Raw genomic sequence first — 16,630 nt, forward strand, 5'->3', positions numbered from 1 at the left:
AAACTTGTAAAAGGAAGTGTAAATGTTCAGATTCAACTTTTATGTTTTAGCCCAACTTATTTCATAACTTAATTGTAAGGAAACTGTTGGTTTGGGATTGTTCAACTGAGCACAGTTTTTAGTGATGTGAAATTTCATTAACTGTTTGCAGCTCTTACATAAAATTCAGTAAGGCTGTTAGGTCAAGACATCACATCAAGCAGTACACAATTCATCGTTTAAAAGGAATAAAAAATGAGGAATAATAGTGATTATATTTTTATTATTATATCATTTGTTGCAAAAATACATAATAACAAAAAACATTTCATTGTTAGGAAGGATTGTGAAATTATAATGTATCACAGTAATCAGGCAGACTCTCATTCTGTCCCAACAACTGATTCACCAAAAACTTCTAAACTGCACTGTAAGTTTCCCAGTTGCTGTCCAATTAAATTCTGTCTTTGCAACCAGCCTCTCCTGTGGACATAAAGCAGACATTGTCTCAAATAATACACTCTTTATAAAAATATTCAATTACGTGATTCCTAAATGTGCATATTCTATGCAGATTTTTTATCTTCTTTCAAAGTTGACAGCTTTTTGTTAATTGTGTTGATTTACAGCCAATTTAAGAGCAAAGCACATTAATGAGATTTAGTTGCTGACACAGACTTAACAGGCAGACACAAGTTAGTTGCAGGTAGTGTCTGAGCACTGCTGCCACTGACACAGTAGAATACTATCACATGATGCTGTCACATGGTGTGTGTGTGTGTGTGTGTGTGTGTGTGCTTTTTTTTTTTTTTTTTTTTTTTTTTTTTTTTTTTGCGACAGTTTTGGACATACGTTATTTGGTCACTGATGTAACTTTATGTTTCATTAATAAACACGAGTTTTGAAAGTAAACATCTAACTAAACCATAACAATCCACATCATATTTCTAAACTCTAACAAACCTGAGGAACACGTTACCACAGGGGTCACATTTCGGCAAATGCAAGAGCACCAACTATGAGGTCCCATTGGTCATTATTACCTTTTTACTTTGCTGAATGTTGGAATTAAACATGGGTTGTGGTGTCTCAGTTAAATTAAATACACTGTTTCATTACTTATATTTTTCAACAAGGTATAGGACTATTGTTGCAACCACATCAAATGAATTTGCAGTTGTGAATGACTACCATCCACTGTTGAATGGACTGATGACAATGAAAATTTGTTCAGGACCAGGACTGGAAGCCAGATTTCACACTTGTGACAAGCAGTCGCCTTACCATTTAGCTATCCATTCACGAATTGCAGCCAGACCCAAACTTCCATATGTCATCAACCATGCATCTACAACAAATTCCATTCTACAGCTGATGGTAGTCTTTATTTGCAATTGTGGATTCATTGATGTCTTTTGTAACAGCTGTGGTCACCACAGTGCCTTTTCCTTTGGACATGCATGCATGTCCAAAGAAATTTTGCATTGTAATCAAAATAACACAGGCACTACAATATCGTATTGTTGCAAGGGTGGCCTTCTGACATAAACTCAGAATTGTCGTAATGAAATATACTGCTGAACAGAGCAGGAGCTGTACCATACCACACAATTTTGTAAGTTCACTGCCTCAACTGTCTGTATTTAGCTCTTTACAATGTTGCGTACCTTCCAGTAATTTTCAAATAATGCCACCATGTGAAAATATTGTTACTTGGTTGGTGGGGGCTACTCTTCTCCATGCTCAAATGCCATTTTTGACTAGCTTCTGGCATCATCTATGCTAAATCAGCTATTACTTCTATACTGTAACCTCACATATTCAAAGTACTCCTAAAAAGAATCAGTTTGGATTAGCCCTCTGTTGTCAGATTATGAGAATAGTGGTTGGGATGTAGATGCAGACAAAGAATACAAATAATGATACCAAGGGAGCTCCATGTGAAACAATGAGTGAAAAATTTCAAATGTAGTTATAGATCAATGTTCTGTATCACTCAAATTAACAATAAAGGAAATGAATGGGCTGATAATAAGAGTTGCTGGAGTAACTGAATTGCGTGAAGAACTTTAATGTTGACTTAATGTCAGATCGTGTTCATCAAAGACACCTAAGTTAACAGTATTTAATTACAGATCTTCAAAAAAGTAAAAATTGCAACCGGAAAGAGTTGATAATGCTGTTTATTGGAAAAGCAACAGTGCATTAATGGTTCTGAACTGACAGCATTGGTCCCAGATGGCTGTTCATGTTATTAAATTTCATTTAGCTTATGCTGTACATGCAGTGTTGGCTGTTTTTCATTGTGACTAAAATTCATACTGGAGTGGTAGAGCCCAGCAGCAAACAAATGATGTAGGGAAATGACTACTTTACTGTAACTGGATCTAATAATAAACTAAAACAACATAAACAACTTTCTAGGTGCTTTCATTTGAATAAATAGTATTATCAGCAGTGGCTATTTGCTGTTTTTACTTTGCACTTCTAACCAGTCACAGTTTCACCATCTTATTTTTTGACAAAATAACATGTTCTATTTTCCTTGACACCTACTGTAGCATTTCCAGTGGTATATTAAAAACTGAATTACACTGTGTGATGGTGAGACTATTTAAGTTGCAAAACATAATCACTGCCAGGGACAATCCATATCTTTGACTTTCTTAATGGAAGTTTAGTGCTCTGTGGTCTTCCCCATTGCTCAGACGTGTTTGTGATCTTCTTCTGCAGGTAAATCCTATTTGTTCTCTTGCACCTGTGTGAGTAATCTTCGTTATGGTTAACATCCCATAAGTAGTGACTCCAGTGAAGAAGATGAACACTGAGCAGACCATTAAATTTGAGGCAAAAGTGGGTGATCTGGACAATGCAGTCAATGTCTTCCACATTCAAGACCAGTTCCAAACTGTGTAGTATTTAATGAACTATTTAGTTTTGTGTTTCCTATGAACATTTTGCTCACCACTAATGTTGTGTGAACTGTGCTGTGCAAAAAAGTAAAGGTACCAAGTAACATGCCACAGAAGTGGGATCTGTATCTTTGAATGTTGAAACTTAGATTTGCTACATATGGCATGTGCACTGATGAAATGCAATTCATACCTATTGTTAATGCTTTGGACGCTCAAAAATTAATTCTGTTTTTTTTTTTTTGTTACCAAAAGTGCTATCTCTGATGCAAGAGTATTTATCCCACGGTATTGTGTAAAGTTATTTAAAAATCTTGCAGGCAACTCATCTTGAGAATGGTTGTAAGCGTGTCAGCCAAAATAATGGAATAAGAATAAGTCATATTGCAGATACATGCCTGAAAGATGATGGAATATTAATTCTGATGTCAGACATTATTCATCAAAGATGACTACAATATAAATACCATCATCTTAAAGACAGTGCTTTGAACAGAGTGTGTAAATCTATGTCAATGTATACAGCCATTATGGTACTGTATAGTGAAATGATTGGTGATAAATCACCTTCTGAATTTTGGCACCATTTATGTGCTCTCGTCACAGAAACTGAAGTAGCAAATGCTATGTTCCAGAATGTGTTAAATGACCATCTTTTCCCATTAAATTCCTGTGATTTCTAATGACAAGTGTGACATTCTATCATAGGTGGACATTACCAATAAAGTGCACTAAGTTTTTCAAAATGACAAGACTGGTGTTGCATCACCATCCTTCAGTGGAAGTAACCTCCATTGTCATGTGAGGGCAGTAGCTACTACCTCCTCAACAATTACAGTTTCAGAGCACATCTTATAAGAGCAGCACCCATTTCTTTCAGAAGGGTATGTAAGTTGCAACACATGTAGGTGCACTCAAGCGGCAGTTGACAAAATCAGAAAACGAAGTGCTGACTCTCATCAACTTGGGGAGGCAGTGCTCCGCAACATTTTTGCCAAACCCTTAGCTGCAATTGGAACAAACAGATACTGACATAGTGCTGGTAACACACACGTTTCAGAGCACAGGTCAAGAAGTGCATTACTCCTTGTGCTTATCCAAACAGTTGCAAGAACATAAAAAAGCATCAACCTATCAATACACAACAAATTACTGATAGTGGTGACACACAAATTTTCAGTGCAACTGTCACTGCTTTCCAATAAGATATGGATGACTACACTTCATACAACACAGCTATCTTCAAGCCAAACATTGCAAACTTGAGCACTAGTGATTCATGTGCCTTGCAGAGTCTTTTGGGTGCCTGTTGTGGACTGCCTCATCTGTATATTACAGGTACATGTTTACCACAGTTTTACCTAGTAGACTCAATTTCCAATATTACCATGTTAGCAGTGATATAACAAGGACTAACTCAGGCCAGAACATGGCTCACAGTAACCAACTGCTCACCAGTTAGTATTACGGAAAACAGACAGAAGTGACTGGCTTAAGTTTCATGCAACCTAGCAAATGTTACTGAAACTATTTTGGGTGCTGACTTCTTGCATTGCCATGATGTCAAAATACATTTATGCTCAGTGCAACTACAACTGGGTAATGAAACAGGTAAAGAACAAGTTTGGCACATTTTCTAAAAGAGCCAAAACCTCATTCATGAATAACCTGCAACTGCAATGTCTACAACAACAATAGCCTTATGTATTACCAAGTCTGCAAAATAGCCTAATTACTACATAGGTTCCACAACAGAATTCACTGCAGCAGCAACAGTCTCAGCAACCACCACCAAAACAGTGGCTGGAGCCAATAATGAATGATATGAAGTAGCCACCTATGTTTCCTGTCCAGGCATTCCTGTGTCCACTTTTTCTGGATGTAAGTTTTGTGAAAAATGTAAAATGTGGTTGACTCAAACTTGGATGTGAAGCATAAATTGAGAACAACTTTGTGCAAAAGAATGAAAAGAGCATTAGCAACTCAACACCGATCCAATTTGCCAGTGTGTGTGATAAACAATGCCACCAACTCACTGTTTGCAATGTCACCTAAACAACACACACACACACTTTCCCTGAGCTCCAACCTTCTGGGAAAGAGGGGTGGGCAGGGTGGTGGTAAGATTAATGCAATTATAAAATGTAATCAGTGACAGAGGCACTTTATATATTTACACTTCCTTAACTGAAGTTTTGTGCCCTGTGGGCTTCCATGTTGCTCAGACACATTCACAATCCAGTTTGGTAGTTTGTGTATATAGCCAAATGCTAATCAAATCTCATTTGCAATTCTATGTCTGTATATGCTTAATCTTTATTGTGGTTAACATCCTACAACAGAGTTAATGTCCCACATTAATACTATGTATTTCAGTTTTCAATATGTTTATGGTTCTCCAAAAGCTGACAGAATGTTTCACAAATTTCCAGTGAGAATAAAAGGGAAAATTTAGCAGTCACTGACAGTTTAAAAAATTATTACTAACCTTAATTATTTGAATATAAAATTAATAATATGTAGCTTGTTCTGAACATGATGATCAAATAATATTAAAGAAACATCTTTTGTAGTTGTGACCATGTGACATAGTTCACTGATTAAGACAATGGACTCTGATTCTCGAAGACTGGGTTGCTAATCCTTCTCCATCAATGACCTTTTAGGATTGGCAAGATGGTTCTGTCAACTATAAGCTCATTAGAAATTGAGTGGGATGCTGGAAGGTTTGGTTAATGAACTCCATCCTTCCTTTCTTCATTTCCAATTTGGTTTAGATAACAAAGGCAATCTGTTATTAGAAGGGAGTAACAAATATGACTTGTCAGAGTATTAAGAGAGAATCAACAGTAACAAGTGATTTAGCAAGCAGATCAAGTGAATTATAGTTTAATTCTTCCTTAGTATATTTCCGTGTGATCCTGAATTCAGTTTTTCCTTGGAACAAATCATAATGTATTTGAACCAATATATGCAAGAGTATATGCAACATCTGATATTATATATAATGTTTTTGGAATAGAAAACTCTTTTTAACTAAGAGGAGTCAGTGTAATCAATAAAAGAATAATTGTAAAGTCAGACATTGGGGAAGTAAAAACCATTCTCTGTGTACTAATGAAATACACCAACAACAGGAAGTAAATGAGTAGTGAGACATGAATGAGATTCATTTCTATGTCAGTAACTGTTGTACATGAAAAGTAAGTGATATATCATAGAAAGCATGAAAAGAAATTGTTATATGTATGGTAGCTAAATAATCAATGATGGTCCGGCACAAATTTTCAACTTTCCCCATTGAGGTATATCAATGCTCACTAGCAGCTAAATGTTATATTCCTCTGTGTCTTGAAGGAGTTAACAAACTCTGGTTCAGAGTGAATGACTGCAACAATGAGTGTTTCATAAGTTAGCAGTTTTGATGAAGATGATATTAACAATTTGACCTAAAAATAATAATTAAATATTTCTGCTTTCCAAGTATTAGCTGTCACTTGATCATGATGAGTTATACCTTATGTTTTATAGATCCCAAAAGGTATCTATAGAGATGTGGCACAAATCATCATATTAACTTTAACAGAGAAGCAGCAGTTATAAACTGATTATGTATCCCGCACTGAAAAAGTGCTAGAAAATATACAGTCAAAAATAGAACTATGATAACCAAATGCATGAGAAACATCTACTTAACAGGTAGATGCAGAGTAATGGGTACTTACAAAGTAGACATGTATGCTGATAGTAGATCAGTGGTTCTTTCAACTGGGAACAGAGAGAGGAAAATGTTGGTGAAGAGAGAGGAAAAGGTTGTGGAAATAATTCTGATAATGTGATGTGAAGTCACTGGCATTTGATTCACTTTTTGCAAATTTACATTTTTTGAGCCTATGTGATTAATCAAAGAAGCTCCACTTCTTTTTCATGAAACAATAAGAAGAAATAAAGGGAAACTGATGCTGCCAGCCAATCAGTTTTTCTGTCCTTTCTCCAACTCCAGCATATGTTGTGTGTCAGAAATGGAACACCAGATTTGCCCTATGAGCAATATAAACCAGTAAAAATTTTTTTTGAGCTTTAAAAATGAGGCATTATATAGATAACAGGTAAAGAAACATTAGGAGAAGGATGATTATGTATGAAAGTGTCACTATAGTGTATAAAAGAATGAGTCACAGAAAACTACTCTTCTCATCTGTGAGAATCATCATATTATACTTTCTTCCATTATATTTCATTCTTTAGCTGCTTATGCATCACCATTAAGCTGCAAATTCTGAGAAGCTTGTTTGCAGGAAGCACTCACTTCTTAGTACTTGACAACCATCTAATATAAACTGCTCTAAAAACTTTTCTACTTCTCTCATTACTTGCATTGTTAATGTTTTTTATCATAACCCTCTTTCTCAATCCTCTTTTGACATCAGGAAATCACCATGTCCAGCCACATGTGCAATTCAGGTAAAAGTAAACCTGCATTCTCAGTGCAGTGCAGCTCAGTGGTGCACGCTGTGTCTCCAGCTGTGGATGGGATGGCATGGCTTGCAAACACTGTTCAGTCTATCAGGTTGCCTCAAAGAATCATTTTAAATTTTGACCATGCATGCATCATCACTTTATATCAAGAAGGATTCTCAGCACAGGCAGCTGCCCTCTGACTTGGTATACACCACATAACAGCAAAACATAAAAAGTATAAGGCCTATGTTGTAATATGGAAGCAGAGAATGACAGCTGTGCTTCTAGTGGCTCTGAATATGAGGAAATATGATTTGGAAATCCATGATTTTAATTTGGAACACCATTATGCTATTTATATAAGAATATTTTTCATTTATATTTTATGGGTGGGCCTAGTAGTCTAGTTGCTATGTATGTGCCTGGAAGCAAAGATTTCTATGCACTTGCAAATTAATATATTTTAGAAATCTGAATCAAAAATTAATTTTTGGATGAAAAGGACTGCAGTCCCAAACAATCAGTCTTTCCTCTTCATCCATCTGGTAAGTCTCTCCTGACCCAGGTTTCTGGGACATTTTCCCAATCTCCTTCCATTTCTTAAACCTCACCAGTCTTTTTCCTTCACCCCTCTTGCTTCCCTTTCAACTTGTCTGCCACAGGCTCCAAAAGCTTGCAAATTTCACTACTTTCATATGTGATTAAGGTTTTTATCTATACAGTTACATCATACAGCCAAAAATTGACTTGCTTGCTGTAGCTGGGATTCAGTCATATAAAAGTTTGCAAATGACATCATGGCTACCTTTGGACTGTAGAATAATTTATTTGTAAAACCCAGTATTACAATTTCAGCCATTTGGTCATTATCAAGAGGAAGCAATTGTGTCTTACCACATGTCAATACCTCAATCTTCTGACATAACATGTTACTGCAGCTGGCTTCATTGCACTGTGTTCCTGATTGTGATTTCTTGTGTGTATTTCTCCTTTTGAACAGTGTTGTGAATATGTTGCTCATATTCTGTTTTATTTTTGCTCACATCCGTAATACTGGGTGGTGTAAATGATTCCATACTCATCTTTGTTTTATATAAAATACAAGCACTATGTTCTGTGGATATCTATTCCTGCCTATGAATCCATGTGTGAACTCCTGAATTTAAATAAGTATATTGTTTGTATTTTAACTTATTTTAATTCACATCCATTTTCCATGCTTTCTCATATTTAATGAAGAACTATGTATTAGCAGCTTTTTACAGAATTGGTATTCAACTTCTACTGCTCATTCTGTGCAAGATGTGATAAAGTTGAATACCAATTCATAGGTATGCAATGCAATGTATTGCACTGAAACCACCTTGTGTATTATATAAAACAAAACCAAATATGGAATCAAGAATATTATGAAAAGCATAGATTTCCACTAACCATAATTATGACATGTTGAGTTCCAAACAGACACAAGAAAAAGACACACAATGAGCTTTTGACCAAAGCCTTCCTGAAAGGAAACACACACACACACACACACACACACACACACACACACACACTCACTCTCACACACACACACACACACACACACACACATACACACACAAAAGCAAGCAAGCACACCTCATGCACACACACACACACAAACACACACACAAGTAAGCAAGCAAGCACACCTCATGCACACTAACTGCTTTCTCCAGCCGCGGGGAGAGAAGTGAGTACTTCCTGGTAGAATGTGCAGGAACTAGATGATAGCAAGATGAAGCTGTCAGGTATAGCATCAGGGGATATGATTGCAACAGAGCTGGCCTATTACATAACAGCTTTCACATGTGGCCTGGCCTCTGATGAGGCAGGGTGTGCCTATGGCAGGACTATAACAGGAATTACTGAGTGGATAGATTGGGCAGGTTTTGCACCTCGGACTTCCACAGAGATATGATCACTGTGGTAAGAGGTTGGGATTTGGAGTGGCATAGAGATGGTGTGGATGTTTGGAGGTTGGGTGGGTGACTTTAGGAGAGGTGAGAAGGATCCTTGGTAGGCTAACCCTCATTTCAGGACATGATGATAGGTAATCAAAGCCCTGACAAAAGATTTGGTTGTTTTTCCAGCCTGGGATGGTATTGGGCTTCTTTGTAGCTGGTTCTTGGAGGTTGTGGGTTGGAAGAGTATTATATGTGTGTGTGGGGTGGGGGTGGGGGTGGGGGGGAGGGGGGAGGGTATATGGTATGGGAAATCTGTTTTCAGAATAGTTCTGGAACATATTATGTGCCTGTGAAGACTTTCGCCGTACTAGGAAAGGAAGTTATTGTCACTACAGATACTCCATCCCCAGCTGGCCAGGCTACAAGCGAGGATGTTTTGATGTGAAAGGGATGGCAGCTGCCAAAATGCAGGCACTGTTGGTAGTTGGTTGGTTTAATGTGGACAGAGATGTGGATGGAGCCATCAGAGAGGAGGAGGTCAACGTTGAGGATGTGGCATGCTGTATTGAGGACTCAGGTGAAACAGATGAGAGAGAGGATGCTGAGGTTGTGAATGAATGAGGACAGTATGTCTCGTTCCTGAGTCCAGATCATGAAGATATTGTCAGTGAACCTGAACCGGAATAGGAGTTTATGAGGATAGGCAGGTTTCCTTTAGATGGCCCGTAAACAGGTTGGCATAGATGGGTACCATGCAGGTGCCCATGGCTGGACTGCAGATTTGGTTGTATACTTTTCCCTCAAAGGAGGAGTAGTTGCGTGTTAAGATAAAGTTAATAAGGTGTATGATATAGTTAGTAAGGTGTATGAGGCATGAGGTAGTTCGTTTGGAGTCGTTAATACATTGGGAGAGATAGTGTTCAGTAGTGGGAAGACCATGGGCATGAGAGATGTCATGTCAACAGTGACAAGTAGGGATCCAGGAGGAAAGGGATGGGGAAGGTGGAGAGTCATCTATCAGCTCTGCTGCACATACTGCACAGCTTTTTATATTGGTATAACTACCAACCAGCTGTCCATCAGGATAAATGGCCACCACCAAACTGTGGCCAAGAGGAAAGTGGACCACTCTGTGGCACAGCATGCAGCACAACACAACATGCTTGATTTCAATGGCTGCTTCACAATGTGGGTAATTGGGATCCTCCCTCCACCACCACATTATTTGAACTGTGCATATGGTAGTTATCCTTACAACACATCCAGCACTCCCAAAATCATCCTGGCCTCAACGTACGGGAACCTACGGTCCCCATACCTTCCATTCAACAGCTACCATCTCCTCTGTCTGTCACCTCCTCCAAATTCACTGTTGCTCCACTCCCACTCCATCTCCCACAGCCTCCTGATACTGCAACTGGTACTCTTGTCTTGCTACCATCTAATCCCTGCATACTCCATCAGTCAGTGTTCACTTTTCTCCCACCACCCATACCCAGCTGTTGCTGCACTTTCCCACTTCACTCCATTCTGCTGCTTCCATTTGACTCAGCTGCATTCTGGCTGGAGTTGCTGGAGATAATTGTCATGTGTGCATGAGGTGTGCGTGCTTGTGTGAATGTGTGTGTGTTTTTTTTCTGAAGGAGGCTTTGGCCAAAAGCACCAAGTGTAACAGCCTTTTTTCTTTCTTTCTTTCTTTTTTTTCTTTCTCTCTTTTTCTTTCTTTCTTTTTTTTTTTTTTTTTTTGCAACTTGAAATGTCATCTGTATGGTGAGTAGCAGTATATCATTTTCATAATATTGTTGATATTCCAACTCAGTCTTTCATTTACTCCATCCAGTATCATAGATATGAGCATAAATAAAGTAGAACAGAACAAATTTATTCACAGTGCAATTCGAAGAGTGCATACACACAAGAAATCATAATTAAGAACACCTAAGTTTCATAAAAAAGATTCATAATTATCCAGAATTCTTAAATTTCTATCACAGATACAAAAAGATGTATAGGAAGGTGCTGATTGCTGCAAAAAAGTCATTTAATGACAAAATAATATGTAATGCAGAGAATAAAAACAAAGCAGTCTCAGATGTATAAGAAAGGAAATGTGGAGAGGCAAAGAAACACAGAATAACATACTGCTAGGGGAGGGGGATAAGGTAATAAACGATCCACAACACTTAGCAAACTATGTAAACAAGCATTTTTCAAGTATTGCAGAGAAGTTACAGCAAAAATTCCCCAGAACAAATATAACACATGTAAATAATGGTGCATTAAATATAATGATGTAACTTCCAACCACAGAGAGTGAAGTCAATAAAACTGTTCAAAAACTAAAAAATAAAAAGTCAGTAGGCTTAGATGAAGTAGCAATGTGTGTACTGAAACAATGCATAAGGATTATACAATGGTCCTTAACAAATATAATAAATGAATCCTTCCTATAGGGACATTTCCAGAGCAGTTAAAACAAGCAAGTTGTACCTTTGCTTAAGAAAGGTAATGCAGAAGACATAGAAAATTACTGGCCCATTTCCCTGCTCTCAGAATTCTCAAAAATAATAGAAGCAATTATGAAAGACAGATTAATAAATTACCTGAATAAATACAATCTTAGCAGATAGGATACAAAGAATAGAGATAACACATACTTCAAATAGATCTAACATTTATTAAACACTTATCACAACCAAAATAAATTAATATAGGGGTTCCGAAAGGTATCATATTAGGACCAATACCATTCCTGATATACACTACTGGCCATTAAAATTGCTACATCACAAAGATGACATGCTACAGACATGAAATTTAACCAACAGGAAGAAATGCTGTGATATGCAAATGATTAACTTTTCAGAGTATTCACATAAGGTTGGCAACACCTACAATGTGCTAACATGAGGAAAGATTCCAACCGATTTCTCATACACAAACAGCAGTTGACTGGTATTTCCAGGTGAAATGTTGTTGTGATGCCTCGTGTAAGAAGGAGAAATGCGTACCATCATATTGCCAACTTTGATAAAGATTGGATTGTAGCCTATCGCGGTTGCGGTTAATCGTATCGCGACATTGCTGCTCGCGTTGGTCGAGATCCAAAGACTGTTAGCAGAATATGGAATCGGTCGGTTCAGGAGGGTAATACGGAACGCCGTGCTGGATCCCAACGGCCTCGTATCACTAGCAGTCGAGATGACAGGCATCTTGTCCGCATGGCTGTAACGGATCGTGCAGCCACGTCTCGATCCCTGAGTCAACAGATGAGGACGTTTGTAAGACAACAACCATCTACACGAACAGTTCGATGACATTTACAGCAGCATGGACTGGGTGCACGAATGGCAAAACGTCATTGTTTTAGATGAATCCAGGTTCTGTTTACAGCATCACGATGGGTGCATCCATGTTTGGTGACATCGTGGTGAACGCACATTGGAAGCGTATATTCATCATCGCCATACTGGCATATCATTCGGCGTGATGGTATGGAGTGCCATTGGTTACACGTCTTGGTCACCTCTTGTTCACATTTACGGCACTTTGAACAGTGGATGTTACATTTCAGACGTGTTACGACACATGGCTCTACCCTTCATTTGATTCCTGTGAAACCCAACATTTCAGCAGGATAATGTACGACCGCATATTGCAGGTCCTGTACAGGCCATTCTGGATACAGAATATGTTCAACTGCTGCCCTGTCAGCACATTCTCCAGATCTCTCACCAACTGAAAACGTCTGGTCAATGGTGGCCGAGCAACTGGCTTGTCACAATACACCAGTCACTACCCTTGATGAACTGTGGTATCGTGTTGAAGCTGCGTGGGCAGATGTACCTGTACACGCCATCCAAGCTCTGTCTGGCTCAATGCCCAAGCGTATCAAGGCCATTATTACGGGCAGAGGTGGTTGTTCTGGGTACTGATTTCTCAGGATCTATGCACCCAAATTGCGTGAAAATGTAATCACGTGTCAGTTAGTCAGTTATAGTATAATATATTTGTCCAATGAATACCCGTTTATCATCTGCATTTCTTCTTGGTGTAGCGATTTTAATGGCCAGTAGTGTACATCAATGACTTTCCCAGTAGTGTTACTCGTGGTGAAAAAATTCTCTTTGCTGATGACAGCAGTATTACAGTCACTGAGAAAACAAGAGAACTCCTTGCTGAGAAAGCAAATCAAACTCTGAAGGAAGTTTATGATTGGTCAGTAAGCAATAAAGTGACATTGAACATAAAGAAAACTAATGCCTTGAATTCTAGTTTGAAGAGGAAAAATGACAATGTTAAATTAAATGTAGATGGCACCTCTATAGACTGTCTAACAAATGCAGAATTTCTAGGAATGAATATTGATTCTCAGCTGAAGTGGTGTGAACACACAAAGGTATTTGCAAATAGAATGTCATCAGCATGTTATGCCCTTCAAATCCTATCATCAGTGTGTAACATGCAGTGGCTTTTAGTTACATATTATTCATATGTACGCTCAATTCTTAGCTATGACATTCTTTTTGGGGAACAAATGCACAAAATATTAACACAATTTTCAAACTTCAGAAAAGAGCCATAAGAATAATAACCAAAAATACTAGTCGAGCTCATTGTAAAGATCTGTTCAAAACACTGGGGATTTTAACTGCTCCATGTGAATACATTTACCAGTCAGTTGTACAAATCAAAAATAACATTGGTAATTACTGCACAAACAGCTCTGTCCATGACCATGCAACAAGAGATAGACTCAACTTACATTTACCAAGAAAAAATAAACATAAAACTTGAAACAGCATTTTCTACCAAGGAATAAAACTGTACAATAAATTACCAAAAGAGATTAAAGAAATTGCAAAAATACACTTATTTAAGAAGGTGCTAAAAAGTACTTTTTATGCAATACATTTTACACATTGAAGGATTACTTAGATAAAACAGAGTAGGGCTTTGATAAAAAATATTCCACAAATAAATAATAATAATAATAATAATGATTGAGGAACATCCAACATTCCACATAGCACCTTCACTTTTTTGTGTTTTTCCTTTTTTTTCCTTTCTAGAAATACTTACCCCAAGCTATGCAAAGCACAGTACTAACACCTCTTCCTCTGAGTTCACCATTTCACTCTTTATGGAGGGATGCTGACTCAGTTTTTCAGGATAGCAAATGGGAAGTTGCAGTACAGAAAATGACCCAGAGATCACCAGTGTGTGTGTGTGCGTGTGTGTGTGTGTGTGTGTGTGTGTGTAGTGAGTGAGGTGTTATGAATCAATGTGTGTATAGTGTGTGCATTGACTGATACTGAGATATGACTGAACAGTGTGGCATTACATTATTTAATAAGTTATTTGTTAAATGTATTGTATCAGGATCAAATAAAATTCAATTCAATTCAATATATCAGGAGTAAATTTAATGACTGTCTCTAACTAGAAGTCTGTAAATATATGTTTATGTGAATTAGCTTATTTTAAATTGGTCTAAACTTGTAAATACTTTTAAATGTTCTGTATCCTTGTAAAATGAGATCTACAGATGAATAAAGCTACTACTACTAGTACTACTACTACTACTAATATGACAAAAATTAGCTTCTGTTTTGAATGAAACAAGAACAAATGTGAAAGACTTTAAATCACACAGTAAGAAATTGAGATGATGGACTGATGAACTTGAAGAGCTCCTAGTGCTGTGTCACCAAAAGAAGGACATGTTACTGGAAGACTCTAAATGAGTTTCAGACCCCTGCTCTAGACTACACTGAGATTATTCAAACATCCAACCACTGTCACAAGATACAATATGTTGAAGATCTGCCACATAGTAGACACTCATGATGGGCAACACCAGCTGGTGATTACTACCTAGAAATCATGGTTTGTAGGTACCCTAAAGGGTGTGCATAGGGGCTGTGTGCTGGGTTTTTGGATGCAACTTGGAAAACTGAATTGATGAAGGCAGTACATAGCCATCTCGACATGGTCTATTTGGCTTCTACTCATTTATTACAAATCCTTTTTGTTGTGCCTATCTGCATCACAGCATCTCTGCTATTTGGTGAGTAACAAAATTGTGACATCTGTTAGAAATAACAGTCAAAATCCTGCAGCACCGCTGAGTGCAAAGAAACGGGGAAGGGAAAACTAGGAATGGAATTTAGCTTAAGGATATTGGCTTCTCTCTGCCAATGAGTGCAGGGTCAGTCTGAAGTGTGATGATCATGGTGAAAGAGTACAGAAGTGACAAAGTACCAGTGTGAAGCATTTGAGTGAAGCATTTGTCTTTCAAGAGCATAGCATACAACTCCAAATTCATTTTGGAAACACCATCCTTCAGGAGCTAGCAGCCAACAAAATGGAACAGTCTTTGGTATTTGCTGGCATGAAACCAACTGATCATGCATAAGACCAGATGGAACCTGTAATGTGTCATTGCAGGAACCCTCATCTCACACTGGATGACCATGGAAGGACCAGCACAAAAGAATGGGATGGTACAGGATAGAGCAGCAAAATCTTGACATCTTGTGGAAAGCATGTCAAGAAGAATCCAGCATATTATGATGTAGGGGTGAAGCAGAATATTGAATATTACCCAGCAGCAGGCTATGATTCCACAGATATGCCATTTTTTGCATTTTTAAACAGACTGCCTTCATTTTTATTGACTTGGTTTCATTTGACATTATAGGTATGTATTAGTTTCTTAACACTTATTCTTTTATTACCTTCTCCCCTTGAATCTAATCCCACAGATGTTTACAGATTTTCTGGTAAAACAATTTTTTTTTGAGCTGTTTAGGTAGTTCATATTCTTTGGTTAATTGTTCACTTATTCCACAGGTTATAGGAATGCCACATTATTCTGACATGTTAGAAATTTTGCATGAAATACCTGCACATAGTTTATCTTTGTATATAATATATGTAATTATCTACAGTCAAGTAGTAAGATAATTACTCACACTGGAGTCATATTAAATTGTATTACATTTCACTGCATATATTTGTATTTCTTATCATGTATTTCATATGGTTCAGAATTTCATCCAAGGGCTTTCTCCAACAGCATAATTAAATATTTCCTGAACCAAAAGTATATAGACTTTACTCCTAATAGTATGTTTAGAGAAGTTCATGCTTTTTGAATTGGCAAGAAAAGCCTCTGAGAAGCTAATACTAAAAGTGTCATCTCCAATTCATGCGCCGGCCGGTGTGGCGTAGCGGTTCTAGGCGCTTCAGTACGGAACCGCGCGACCGCTACGGTCGCAGGTTCAAATCCTGGCTCAGGCATGGATGTGTGTGATGTCCTTAGGTTAGTTAGGTTTAAGTAGT

General features: G+C 37.7%; 1 protein-coding gene across 1 annotated transcript in view; it reads right to left on the bottom strand.

Moving 5' to 3' along the window:
- Window positions 1–322: 322 nt before the first annotated feature.
- Window positions 323–16,630, bottom strand: part of LOC124775412 (agrin-like) — a 187,581-nt gene continuing 171,273 nt past the window's right edge. The window contains exon 13 of the mRNA XM_047250245.1: window positions 323–462. The gene's annotated coding sequence lies outside the window, so the exon portion shown is untranslated. The remainder of the gene's footprint in view (window positions 463–16,630) is intronic.

Source organism: Schistocerca piceifrons, chromosome 2 (genome assembly GCF_021461385.2).
Source record: "Schistocerca piceifrons isolate TAMUIC-IGC-003096 chromosome 2, iqSchPice1.1, whole genome shotgun sequence".
Lineage (NCBI taxonomy): Eukaryota > Metazoa > Arthropoda > Insecta > Orthoptera > Acrididae > Schistocerca > Schistocerca piceifrons.